Source organism: Phytophthora sojae, assembly GCF_000149755.1.
Source record: "Phytophthora sojae unplaced genomic scaffold PHYSOscaffold_1, whole genome shotgun sequence".
Taxonomy (NCBI): Eukaryota; Oomycota; class Peronosporomycetes; order Peronosporales; family Peronosporaceae; genus Phytophthora; species Phytophthora sojae.
Window position 1 is genome coordinate 6,785,269 of NW_009258115.1, and position 12,894 is coordinate 6,798,162.

Below are 12,894 nucleotides of genomic sequence, written 5' to 3' on the forward strand. Positions count from 1 at the left end.
AGGAGGACCTAGCACGTGACTGCACGACTGCACGTCAAGTAGTTAAAGGATCAAAGTGTAGTCTGCTATCCATCCTTTAGACGGATCTCGAGTGCAATTGATCAAAATTGACCAGAACATTCAGCAGAAAAGCAGGAACATCCGGAAAGCTAAAACGAACGCTGCTCATGAAGCTCATAGTGGCGCCATGGGTTACCGTATAACATGTAATACTTCAAGCAGGATACACTAATCATACTATGGCAGGGGTTCTGCAGAGGTTTTTTGCGCGGCACGTATCGTGTAGACACAAGTTGAAGTTTGTAAGTCTACTTTTGCTACAACTAACGCACTTCTAGTAAAGGCTACAAGCGCTTACTATGTTTTCTAAATCACAGTTGTAATCAGGTATTGAAGTTAGTTTGGTGCAACGATAGCACGCGGAGCTAACGGGACGGGATCATGCTTCTCTCCGATCCAACGGGAACTTGCTCACTTTCGATTTAGCGGCAGGACAAGGCCTAATCTTACCGCTGTGATGATGCTTCAACGCATCCGAGAGCTCCGCGCGCAGGAGGACCTAGCACGTGACTGCACGACTGCACGTCAAGTAGTTAAAGGATCAAAGTGTAGTCTGCTATCCATCCTTAAGACGGATCTCGAGTGCAATTGATCAAAATTGACCAGAACATTCAGCAGAAAAGCAGGAACATCCGGAAAGCTAAAACGAACGCTGCTCATGAAGCTCATAGTGGCGCCATGGGTTACCGTATAACATGTAATACTTCAAGCAGGATACACGAATCATACTATGGCAGGGGTTCTGCAGAGGTTTTTTGCGCGGCACGTATCGTGTAGACACAAGTTGAAGTTTGTAAGTCTACTTTTGCTACAACTAACGCACTTCTAGTAAAGGCTACAAGCGCTTACTATGTTTTCTAAATCACAGTTGTAATCAGGTATTGAAGTTAGTTTGGTGCAACGATAGCACGCGGAGCTAACGGGACGGGATCATGCTTCTCTCCGATCCAACGGGAACTTGCTCACTTTCGATTTAGCGGCAGGACAAGGCCTAATCTTACCGCTGTTACGATGCTTCAACGCATCCGAGAGCTCCGCGCGCAGGAGGACCAAGCACGTGACTGCACGACTGCACGTCAAGTAGTTAAAGGATCAAAGTGTAGTCTGCTATCCATCCTTAAGACGGATCTCGAGTGCAATTGATCAAAATTGACCAGAACATTCAGCAGAAAAGCAGGAACATCCGGAAAGCTAAAACGAACGCTGCTCATGAAGCTCATAGTGGCGCCATGGGTTACCGTATAACATGTAATACTTCAAGCAGGATACACTAATCATACTATGGCAGGGTTCTGCAGAGGTTTTTTGCGCGGCACGTATCGTGTAGACACAAGTTGAAGGTTGTAAGTCTACTTTTGCTACAACTAACGCACTTCTAGTAAAGGCTACAAGCGCTTACTATGTTTTCTAAATCACAGTTGTAATCAGGTATTGAAGTTAGTTTGGTGCAACGATAGCACGCGGAGCTAACGGGACGGGATCATGCTTCTCTCCGATCCAACGGGAACTTGCTCACTTTCGATTTAGCGGCAGGACAAGGCCTAATCTTACCGCTGTGATGATGCTTCAACGCATCCGAGAGCTCCGCGCGCAGGAGGACCTAGCACGTGACTGCACGACTAGTTAAAGGATCAAAGTGTAGTCTGCTATCCATCCTTAAGACGGATCTCGAGTGCAATTGATCAAAATTGACCAGAACATTCAGCAGAAAAGCAGGAACATCCGGAAAGCTAAAACGAACGCTGCTCATGAAGCTCATAGTGGCGCCATGGGTTACCGTATAACATGTAATACTTCAAGCAGGATACACTAATCATACTATGGCAGGGGTTCTGCAGAGGGTTTTTTTGCGCGGCACGTATCGTGTAGACACAAGTTGAAGTTTGTAAGTCTACTTTTGCTACAACTAACGCACTTCTAGTAAAGGCTACAAGCGCTTACTATGTTTTCTAAATCACAGTTGTAATCAGGTATTGAAGTTAGTTTGGTGCAACGATAGCACGCGGAGCTAACGGGACGGGATCATGCTTCTCTCCGATCCAACGGGAACTTGCTCACTTTCGATTTAGCGGCAGGACAAGGCCTACTCTTACCGCTGTGATGATGCTTCAACGCATCCGAGAGCTCCGCGCGCAGGAGGACCTAGCACGTGACTGCACGACTGCACGTCAAGTAGTTAAAGGATCAAAGTGTAGTCTGCTATCCATCCTTAAGACGGATCTCGAGTGCAATTGATCAAAATTGACCAGAACATTCAGCAGAAAAGCAGGAACATCCGGAAAGCTAAAACGAACGCTGCTCATGAAGCTCATAGTGGCGCCATGGGTTACCGTATAACATGTAATACTTCAAGCAGGATACACGAATCATACTATGGCAGGGGTTCTGCAGAGGTTTTTTTGCGCGGCGCGTATCGTGTAGACACAAGTTGAAGTTTGTAAGTCTACTTTTGCTACAACTAACGCACTTCTAGTAAAGGCTACAAGCGCTTACTATGTTTTCTAAATCACAGTTGTAATCAGGTATTGAAGTTAGTTTGGTGCAACGATAGCACGCGGAGCTAACGGGACGGGATCATGCTTCTCTCCGATCCAACGGGAACTTGCTCACTTTCGATTTAGCGGCAGGACAAGGTCTACTCTTACCGCTGTGATGATGCTTCAACGCATCCGAGAGCTCCGCGCGCAGGAGGACCTAGCACGTGACTGCACGACTGCACGTCAAGTAGTTAAAGGATCAAAGTGTAGTCTGCTATCCATCCTTTAGACGGATCTCGAGTGCAATTGATCAAAATTGACCAGAACATTCAGCAGAAAAGCAGGAACATCCGGAAAGCTAAAACGAACGCTGCTCATGAAGCTCATAGTGGCGCCATGGGTTACCGTATAACATGTAATACTTCAAGCAGGATACACGAATCATACTATGGCAGGGGTTCTGCAGAGGTTTTTTTTGCGCGGCACGTATCGTGTAGACACAAGTTGAAGTTTGTAAGTCTACTTTTGCTACAACTAACGCACTTCTAGTAAAGGCTACAAGCGCTTACTATGTTTTCTAAATCACAGTTGTAATCAGGTATTGAAGTTAGTTTGGTGCAACGATAGCACGCGGAGCTAACGGGACGGGATCATGCTTCTCTCCGATCCAACGGGAACTTGCTCACTTTCGATTTAGCGGCAGGACAAGGTCTACTCTTACCGCTGTGATGATGCTTCAACGCATCCGAGAGCTCCGCGCGCAGGAGGACCTAGCACGTGACTGCACGACTGCACGTCAAGTAGTTAAAGGATCAAAGTATAGTCTGCTATCCATCCTTTAGACGGATCTCGAGTGCAATTGATCAAAATTGACCAGAACATTCAGCAGAAAAGCAGGAACATCCCGAAAGCTAAAACGAACGCTGCTCATGAAGCTCATAGTGGCGCCATGGGTTACCGTATAACATGTAATACTTCAAGCAGGATACACTAATCATACTATGGCAGGGGTTCTGCAGAGGTTTTTTTTGCGCGGCACGTATCGTGTAGACACAAGTTGAAGTTTGTAAGTCTACTTTTGCTACAACTAACGCACTTCTAGTAAAGGCTACAAGCGCTTACTATGTTTTCTAAATCACAGTTGTAATCAGGTATTGAAGTTAGTTTGGTGCAACGATAGCACGCGGAGCTAACGGGACGGGATCATGCTTCTCTCCGATCCAACGGGAACTTGCTCACTTTCGATTTAGCGGCAGGACAAGGTCTACTCTTACCGCTGTGATGATGCTTCAACGCATCCGAGAGCTCCGCGCGCAGGAGGACCTAGCACGTGACTGCACGACTGCACGTCAAGTAGTTAAAGGATCAAAGTGTAGTCTGCTATCCATCCTTTAGACGGATCTCGAGTGCAATTGATCAAAATTGACCAGAACATTCAGCAGAAAAGCAGGAACATCCCGAAAGCTAAAACGAACGCTGCTCATGAAGCTCATAGTGGCGCCATGGGTTACCGTATAACATGTAATACTTCAAGCAGGATACACGAATCATACTATGGCAGGGGTTCTGCAGAGGTTTTTTTTGCGCGGCACGTATCGTGTAGACACAAGTTGAAGTTTGTAAGTCTACTTTTGCTACAACTAACGCACTTCTAGTAAAGGCTACAAGCGCTTACTATGTTTTCTAAATCACAGTTGTAATCAGGTATTGAAGTTAGTTTGGTGCAACGATAGCACGCGGAGCTAACGGGACGGGATCATGCTTCTCTCCGATCCAACGGGAACTTGCTCACTTTCGATTTAGCGGCAGGACAAGGTCTACTCTTACCGCTGTGATGATGCTTCAACGCATCCGAGAGCTCCGCGCGCAGGAGGACCTAGCACGTGACTGCACGACTGCACGTCAAGTAGTTAAAGGATCAAAGTGTAGTCTGCTATCCATCCTTTAGACGGATCTCGAGTGCAATTGATCAAAATTGACCAGAACATTCAGCAGAAAAGCAGGAACATCCCGAAAGCTAAAACGAACGCTGCTCATGAAGCTCATAGTGGCGCCATGGGTTACCGTATAACATGTAATACTTCAAGCAGGATACACTAATCATACTATGGCAGGGGTTCTGCAGAGGTTTTTTTTGCGCGGCACGTATCGTGTAGACACAAGTTGAAGTTTGTAAGTCTACTTTTGCTACAACTAACGCACTTCTAGTAAAGGCTACAAGCGCTTACTATGTTTTCTAAATCACAGTTGTAATCAGGTATTGAAGTTAGTTTGGTGCAACGATAGCACGCGGAGCTAACGGGACGGGATCATGCTTCTCTCCGATCCAACGGGAACTTGCTCACTTTCGATTTAGCGGCAGGACAAGGCCTAATCTTACCGCTGTGATGATGCTTCAACGCATCCGAGAGCTCCGCGCGCAGGAGGACCTAGCACGTGACTGCACGACTGCACGTCAAGTAGTTAAAGGATCAAAGTGTAGTCTGCTATCCATCCTTAAGACGGATCTCGAGTGCAATTGATCAAAATTGACCAGAACATTCAGCAGAAAAGCAGGAACATCCGGAAAGCTAAAACGAACGCTGCTCATGAAGCTCATAGTGGCGCCATGGGTTACCGTATAACATGTAATACTTCAAGCAGGATACACTAATCATACTATGGCAGGGGTTCTGCAGAGGTTTTTTTTGCGCGGCACGTATCGTGTAGACACAAGTTGAAGTTTGTAAGTCTACTTTTGCTACAACTAACGCACTTCTAGTAAAGGCTACAAGCGCTTACTATGTTTTCTAAATCACAGTTGTAATCAGGTATTGAAGTTAGTTTGGTGCAACGATAGCACGCGGAGCTAACGGGACGGGATCATGCTTCTCTCCGATCCAACGGGAACTTGCTCACTTTCGATTTAGCGGCAGGACAAGGCCTAATCTTACCGCTGTGATGATGCTTCAACGCATCCGAGAGCTCCGCGCGCAGGAGGACCTAGCACGTGACTGCACGACTGCACGTCAAGTAGTTAAAGGATCAAAGTGTAGTCTGCTATCCATCCTTAAGACGGATCTCGAGTGCAATTGATCAAAATTGACCAGAACATTCAGCAGAAAAGCAGGAACATCCGGAAAGCTAAAACGAACGCTGCTCATGAAGCTCATAGTGGCGCCATGGGTTACCGTATAACATGTAATACTTCAAGCAGGATACACGAATCATACTATGGCAGGGGTTCTGCAGAGGTTTTTTTTGCGCGGCACGTATCGTGTAGACACAAGTTGAAGTTTGTAAGTCTACTTTTGCTACAACTAACGCACTTCTAGTAAAGGCTACAAGCGCTTACTATGTTTTCTAAATCACAGTTGTAATCAGGTATTGAAGTTAGTCTGGTGCAACGATAGCACGCGGAGCTAACGGGACGGGATCATGCTTCTCTCCGATCCAACGGGAACTTGCTCACTTTCGATTTAGCGGCAGGACAAGGCCTAATCTTACCGCTGTGATGATGCTTCAACGCATCCGAGAGCTCCGCGCGCAGGAGGACCTAGCACGTGACTGCACGACTGCACGTCAAGTAGTTAAAGGATCAAAGTGTAGTCTGCTATCCATCCTTAAGACGGATCTCGAGTGCAATTGATCAAAATTGACCAGAACATTCAGCAGAAAAGCAGGAACATCCGGAAAGCTAAAACGAACGCTGCTCATGAAGCTCATAGTGGCGCCATGGGTTACCGTATAACATGTAATACTTCAAGCAGGATACACGAATCATACTATGGCAGGGGTTCTGCAGAGGTTTTTTTGCGCGGCACGTATCGTGTAGACACAAGTTGAAGTTTGTAAGTCTACTTTTGCTACAACTAACGCACTTCTAGTAAAGGCTACAAGCGCTTACTATGTTTTCTAAATCACAGTTGTAATCAGGTATTGAAGTTACTTTGGTGCAACGATAGCACGCGGAGCTAACGGGACGGGATCATGCTTCTCTCCGATCCAACGGGAACTTGCTCACTTTCGATTTAGCGGCAGGACAAGGCCTACTCTTACCGCTGTGATGATGCTTCAACGCATCCGAGAGCTCCGCGCGCAGGAGGACCAAGCACGTGACTGCACGACTGCACGTCAAGTAGTTAAAGGATCAAAGTGTAGTCTGCTATCCATCCTTAAGACGGATCTCGAGTGCAATTGATCAAAATTGACCAGAACATTCAGCAGAAAAGCAGGAACATCCGGAAAGCTAAAACGAACGCTGCTCATGAAGCTCATAGTGGCGCCATGGGTTACCGTATAACATGTAATACTTCAAGCAGGATACACGAATCATACTATGGCAGGGTTCTGCAGAGGTTTTTTGCGCGGCACGTATCGTGTAGACACAAGTTGAAGTTTGTAAGTCTACTTTTGCTACAACTAACGCACTTCTAGTAAAGGCTACAAGCGCTTACTATGTTTTCTAAATCACAGTTGTAATCAGGTATTGAAGTTAGTTTGGTGCAACGATAGCACGCGGAGCTAACGGGACGGGATCATGCTTCTCTCCGATCCAACGGGAACTTGCTCACTTTCGATTTAGCGGCAGGACAAGGCCTACTCTTACCGCTGTGATGATGCTTCAACGCATCCGAGAGCTCCGCGCGCAGGAGGACCAAGCACGTGACTGCACGACTGCACGTCAAGTAGTTAAAGGATCAAAGTGTAGTCTGCTATCCATCCTTAAGACGGATCTCGAGTGCAATTGATCAAAATTGACCAGAACATTCAGCAGAAAAGCAGGAACATCCGGAAAGCTAAAACGAACGCTGCTCATGAAGCTCATAGTGGCGCCATGGGTTACCGTATAACATGTAATACTTCAAGCAGGATACACTAATCATACTATGGCAGGGTTCTGCAGAGGTTTTTTTGCGCGGCACGTATCGTGTAGACACAAGTTGAAGTTTGTAAGTCTACTTTTGCTACAACTAACGCACTTCTAGTAAAGGCTACAAGCGCTTACTATGTTTTCTAAATCACAGTTGTAATCAGGTATTGAAGTTAGTTTGGTGCAACGATAGCACGCGGAGCTAACGGGACGGGATCATGCTTCTCTCCGATCCAACGGGAACTTGCTCACTTTCGATTTAGCGGCAGGACAAGGCCTACTCTTACCGCTGTGATGATGCTTCAACGCATCCGAGAGCTCCGCGCGCAGGAGGACCAAGCACGTGACTGCACGACTGCACGTCAAGTAGTTAAAGGATCAAAGTGTAGTCTGCTATCCATCCTTAAGACGGATCTCGAGTGCAATTGATCAAAATTGACCAGAACATTCAGCAGAAAAGCAGGAACATCCGGAAAGCTAAAACGAACGCTGCTCATGAAGCTCATAGTGGCGCCATGGGTTACCGTATAACATTTAATACTTCAAGCAGGATACACGACTCATACTATGGCAGGGGTTCTGCAGAGGTTTTTTTGCGCGGCACGTATCGTGTAGACACAAGTTGAAGTTTGTAAGTCTACTTTTGCTACAACTAACGCACTTCTAGTAAAGGCTACAAGCGCTTACTATGTTTTCTAAATCACAGTTGTAATCAGGTATTGAAGTTAGTCTGGTGCAACGATAGCACGCGGAGCTAACGGGACGGGATCATGCTTCTCTCCGATCCAACGGGAACTTGCTCACTTTCGATTTAGCGGCAGGACAAGGCCTACTCTTACCGCTGTGATGATGCTTCAACGCATCCGAGAGCTCCGCGCGCAGGAGGACCAAGCACGTGACTGCACGACTGTACGTCAAGTAGTTAAAGGATCAAAGTGTAGTCTGCTATCCATCCTTAAGACGGATCTCGAGTGCAATTGATCAAAATTGACCAGAACATTCAGCAGAAAAGCAGGAACATCCGGAAAGCTAAAACGAACGCTGCTCATGAAGCTCATAGTGGCGCCATGGGTTACCGTATAACATGTAATACTTCAAGCAGGATACACGAATCATACTATGGCAGGGTTCTGCAGAGGTTTTTTGCGCGGCACGTATCGTGTAGACACAAGTTGAAGTTTGTAAGTCTACTTTTGCTACAACTAACGCACTTCTAGTAAAGGCTACAAGCGCTTACTATGTTTTCTAAATCACAGTTGTAATCAGGTATTGAAGTTAGTCTGGTGCAACGATAGCACGCGGAGCTAACGGGACGGGATCATGCTTCTCTCCGATCCAACGGGAACTTGCTCACTTTCGATTTAGCGGCAGGACAAGGCCTACTCTTACCGCTGTGATGATGCTTCAACGCATCCGAGAGCTCCGCGCGCAGGAGGACCAAGCACGTGACTGCACGACTGCACGTCAAGTAGTTAAAGGATCAAAGTGTAGTCTGCTATCCATCCTTAAGACGGATCTCGAGTGCAATTGATCAAAATTGACCAGAACATTCAGCAGAAAAGCAGGAACATCCGGAAAGCTAAAACGAACGCTGCTCATGAAGCTCATAGTGGCGCCATGGGTTACCGTATAACATGTAATACTTCAAGCAGGATACACGAATCATACTATGGCAGGGGTTCTGCAGAGGTTTTTTTGCGCGGCACGTATCGTGTAGACACAAGTTGAAGTTTGTAAGTCTACTTTTGCTACAACTAACGCACTTCTAGTAAAGGCTACAAGCGCTTACTATGTTTTCTAAATCACAGTTGTAATCAGGTATTGAAGTTAGTCTGGTGCAACGATAGCACGCGGAGCTAACGGGACGGGATCATGCTTCTCTCCGATCCAACGGGAACTTGCTCACTTTCGATTTAGCGGCAGGACAAGGCCTACTCTTACCGCTGTGATGATGCTTCAACGCATCCGAGAGCTCCGCGCGCAGGAGGACCAAGCACGTGACTGCACGACTGCACGTCAAGTAGTTAAAGGATCAAAGTGTAGTCTGCTATCCATCCTTAAGACGGATCTCGAGTGCAATTGATCAAAATTGACCAGAACATTCAGCAGAAAAGCAGGAACATCCGGAAAGCTAAAACGAACGCTGCTCATGAAGCTCATAGTGGCGCCATGGGTTACCGTATAACATGTAATACTTCAAGCAGGATACACGAATCATACTATGGCAGGGGTTCTGCAGAGGTTTTTTTGCGCGGCACGTATCGTGTAGACACAAGTTGAAGTTTGTAAGTCTACTTTTGCTACAACTAACGCACTTCTAGTAAAGGCTACAAGCGCTTACTATGTTTTCTAAATCACAGTTGTAATCAGGTATTGAAGTTAGTCTGGTGCAACGATAGCACGCGGAGCTAACGGGACGGGATCATGCTTCTCTCCGATCCAACGGGAACTTGCTCACTTTCGATTTAGCGGCAGGACAAGGTCTACTCTTACCGCTGTGATGATGCTTCAACGCATCCGAGAGCTCCGCGCGCAGGAGGACCTAGCACGTGACTGCACGACTGCACGTCAAGTAGTTAAAGGATCAAAGTGTAGTCTGCTATCCATCCTTTAGACGGATCTCGAGTGCAATTGATCAAAATTGACCAGAACATTCAGCAGAAAAGCAGGAACATCCGGAAAGCTAAAACGAACGCTGCTCATGAAGCTCATAGTGGCGCCATGGGTTACCGTATAACATGTAATACTTCAAGCAGGATACACGAATCATACTATGGCAGGGGTTCTGCAGAGGTTTTTTTGCGCGGCGCGTATCGTGTAGACACAAGTTGAAGTTTGTAAGTCTACTTTTGCTACAACTAACGCACTTCTAGTAAAGGCTACAAGCGCTTACTATGTTTTCTAAATCACAGTTGTAATCAGGTATTGAAGTTAGTTTGGTGCAACGATAGCACGCGGAGCTAACGGGACGGGATCATGCTTCTCTCCGATCCAACGGGAACTTGCTCACTTTCGATTTAGCGGCAGGACAAGGTCTACTCTTACCGCTGTGATGATGCTTCAACGCATCCGAGAGCTCCGCGCGCAGGAGGACCTAGCACGTGACTGCACGACTGCACGTCAAGTAGTTAAAGGATCAAAGTGTAGTCTGCTATCCATCCTTAAGACGGATCTCGAGTGCAATTGATCAAAATTGACCAGAACATTCAGCAGAAAAGCAGGAACATCCGGAAAGCTAAAACGAACGCTGCTCATGAAGCTCATAGTGGCGCCATGGGTTACCGTATAACATGTAATACTTCAAGCAGGATACACGACTCATACTATGGCAGGGGTTCTGCAGAGGTTTTTTTGCGCGGCACGTATCGTGTAGACACAAGTTGAAGTTTGTAAGTCTACTTTTGCTACAACTAACGCACTTCTAGTAAAGGCTACAAGCGCTTACTATGTTTTCTAAATCACAGTTGTAATCAGGTATTGAAGTTAGTCTGGTGCAACGATAGCACGCGGAGCTAACGGGACGGGATCATGCTTCTCTCCGATCCAACGGGAACTTGCTCACTTTCGATTTAGCGGCAGGACAAGGTCTACTCTTACCGCTGTGATGATGCTTCAACGCATCCGAGAGCTCCGCGCGCAGGAGGACCTAGCACGTGACTGCACGACTGCACGTCAAGTAGTTAAAGGATCAAAGTGTAGTCTGCTATCCATCCTTTAGACGGATCTCGAGTGCAATTGATCAAAATTGACCAGAACATTCAGCAGAAAAGCAGGAACATCCGGAAAGCTAAAACGAACGCTGCTCATGAAGCTCATAGTGGCGCCATGGGTTACCGTATAACATGTAATACTTCAAGCAGGATACACGAATCATACTATGGCAGGGGTTCTGCAGAGGTTTTTTTTGCGCGGCACGTATCGTGTAGACACAAGTTGAAGTTTGTAAGTCTACTTTTGCTACAACTAACGCACTTCTAGTAAAGGCTACAAGCGCTTACTATGTTTTCTAAATCACAGTTGTAATCAGGTATTGAAGTTAGTTTGGTGCAACGATAGCACGCGGAGCTAACGGGACGGGATCATGCTTCTCTCCGATCCAACGGGAACTTGCTCACTTTCGATTTAGCGGCAGGACAAGGCCTACTCTTACCGCTGTGATGATGCTTCAACGCATCCGAGAGCTCCGCGCGCAGGAGGACCTAGCACGTGACTGCACGACTGCACGTCAAGTAGTTAAAGGATCAAAGTGTAGTCTGCTATCCATCCTTTAGACGGATCTCGAGTGCAATTGATCAAAATTGACCAGAACATTCAGCAGAAAAGCAGGAACATCCCGAAAGCTAAAACGAACGCTGCTCATGAAGCTCATAGTGGCGCCATGGGTTACCGTATAACATGTAATACTTCAAGCAGGATACACGAATCATACTATGGCAGGGGTTCTGCAGAGGTTTTTTTTGCGCGGCACGTATCGTGTAGACACAAGTTGAAGTTTGTAAGTCTACTTTTGCTACAACTAACGCACTTCTAGTAAAGGCTACAAGCGCTTACTATGTTTTCTAAATCACAGTTGTAATCAGGTATTGAAGTTAGTTTGGTGCAACGATAGCACGCGGAGCTAACGGGACGGGATCATGCTTCTCTCCGATCCAACGGGAACTTGCTCACTTTCGATTTAGCGGCAGGACAAGGTCTACTCTTACCGCTGTGATGATGCTTCAACGCATCCGAGAGCTCCGCGCGCAGGAGGACCTAGCACGTGACTGCACGACTGCACGTCAAGTAGTTAAAGGATCAAAGTGTAGTCTGCTATCCATCCTTTAGACGGATCTCGAGTGCAATTGATCAAAATTGACCAGAACATTCAGCAGAAAAGCAGGAACATCCGGAAAGCTAAAACGAACGCTGCTCATGAAGCTCATAGTGGCGCCATGGGTTACCGTATAACATGTAATACTTCAAGCAGGATACACGAATCATACTATGGCAGGGGTTCTGCAGAGGTTTTTTTTGCGCGGCACGTATCGTGTAGACACAAGTTGAAGTTTGTAAGTCTACTTTTGCTACAACTAACGCACTTCTAGTAAAGGCTACAAGCGCTTACTATGTTTTCTAAATCACAGTTGTAATCAGGTATTGAAGTTAGTTTGGTGCAACGATAGCACGCGGAGCTAACGGGACGGGATCATGCTTCTCTCCGATCCAACGGGAACTTGCTCACTTTCGATTTAGCGGCAGGACAAGGTCTACTCTTACCGCTGTGATGATGCTTCAACGCATCCGAGAGCTCCGCGCGCAGGAGGACCTAGCACGTGACTGCACGACTGCACGTCAAGTAGTTAAAGGATCAAAGTATAGTCTGCTATCCATCCTTTAGACGGATCTCGAGTGCAATTGATCAAAATTGACCAGAACATTCAGCAGAAAAGCAGGAACATCCCGAAAGCTAAAACGAACGCTGCTCATGAAGCTCATAGTGGCGCCATGGGTTACCGTATAACATGT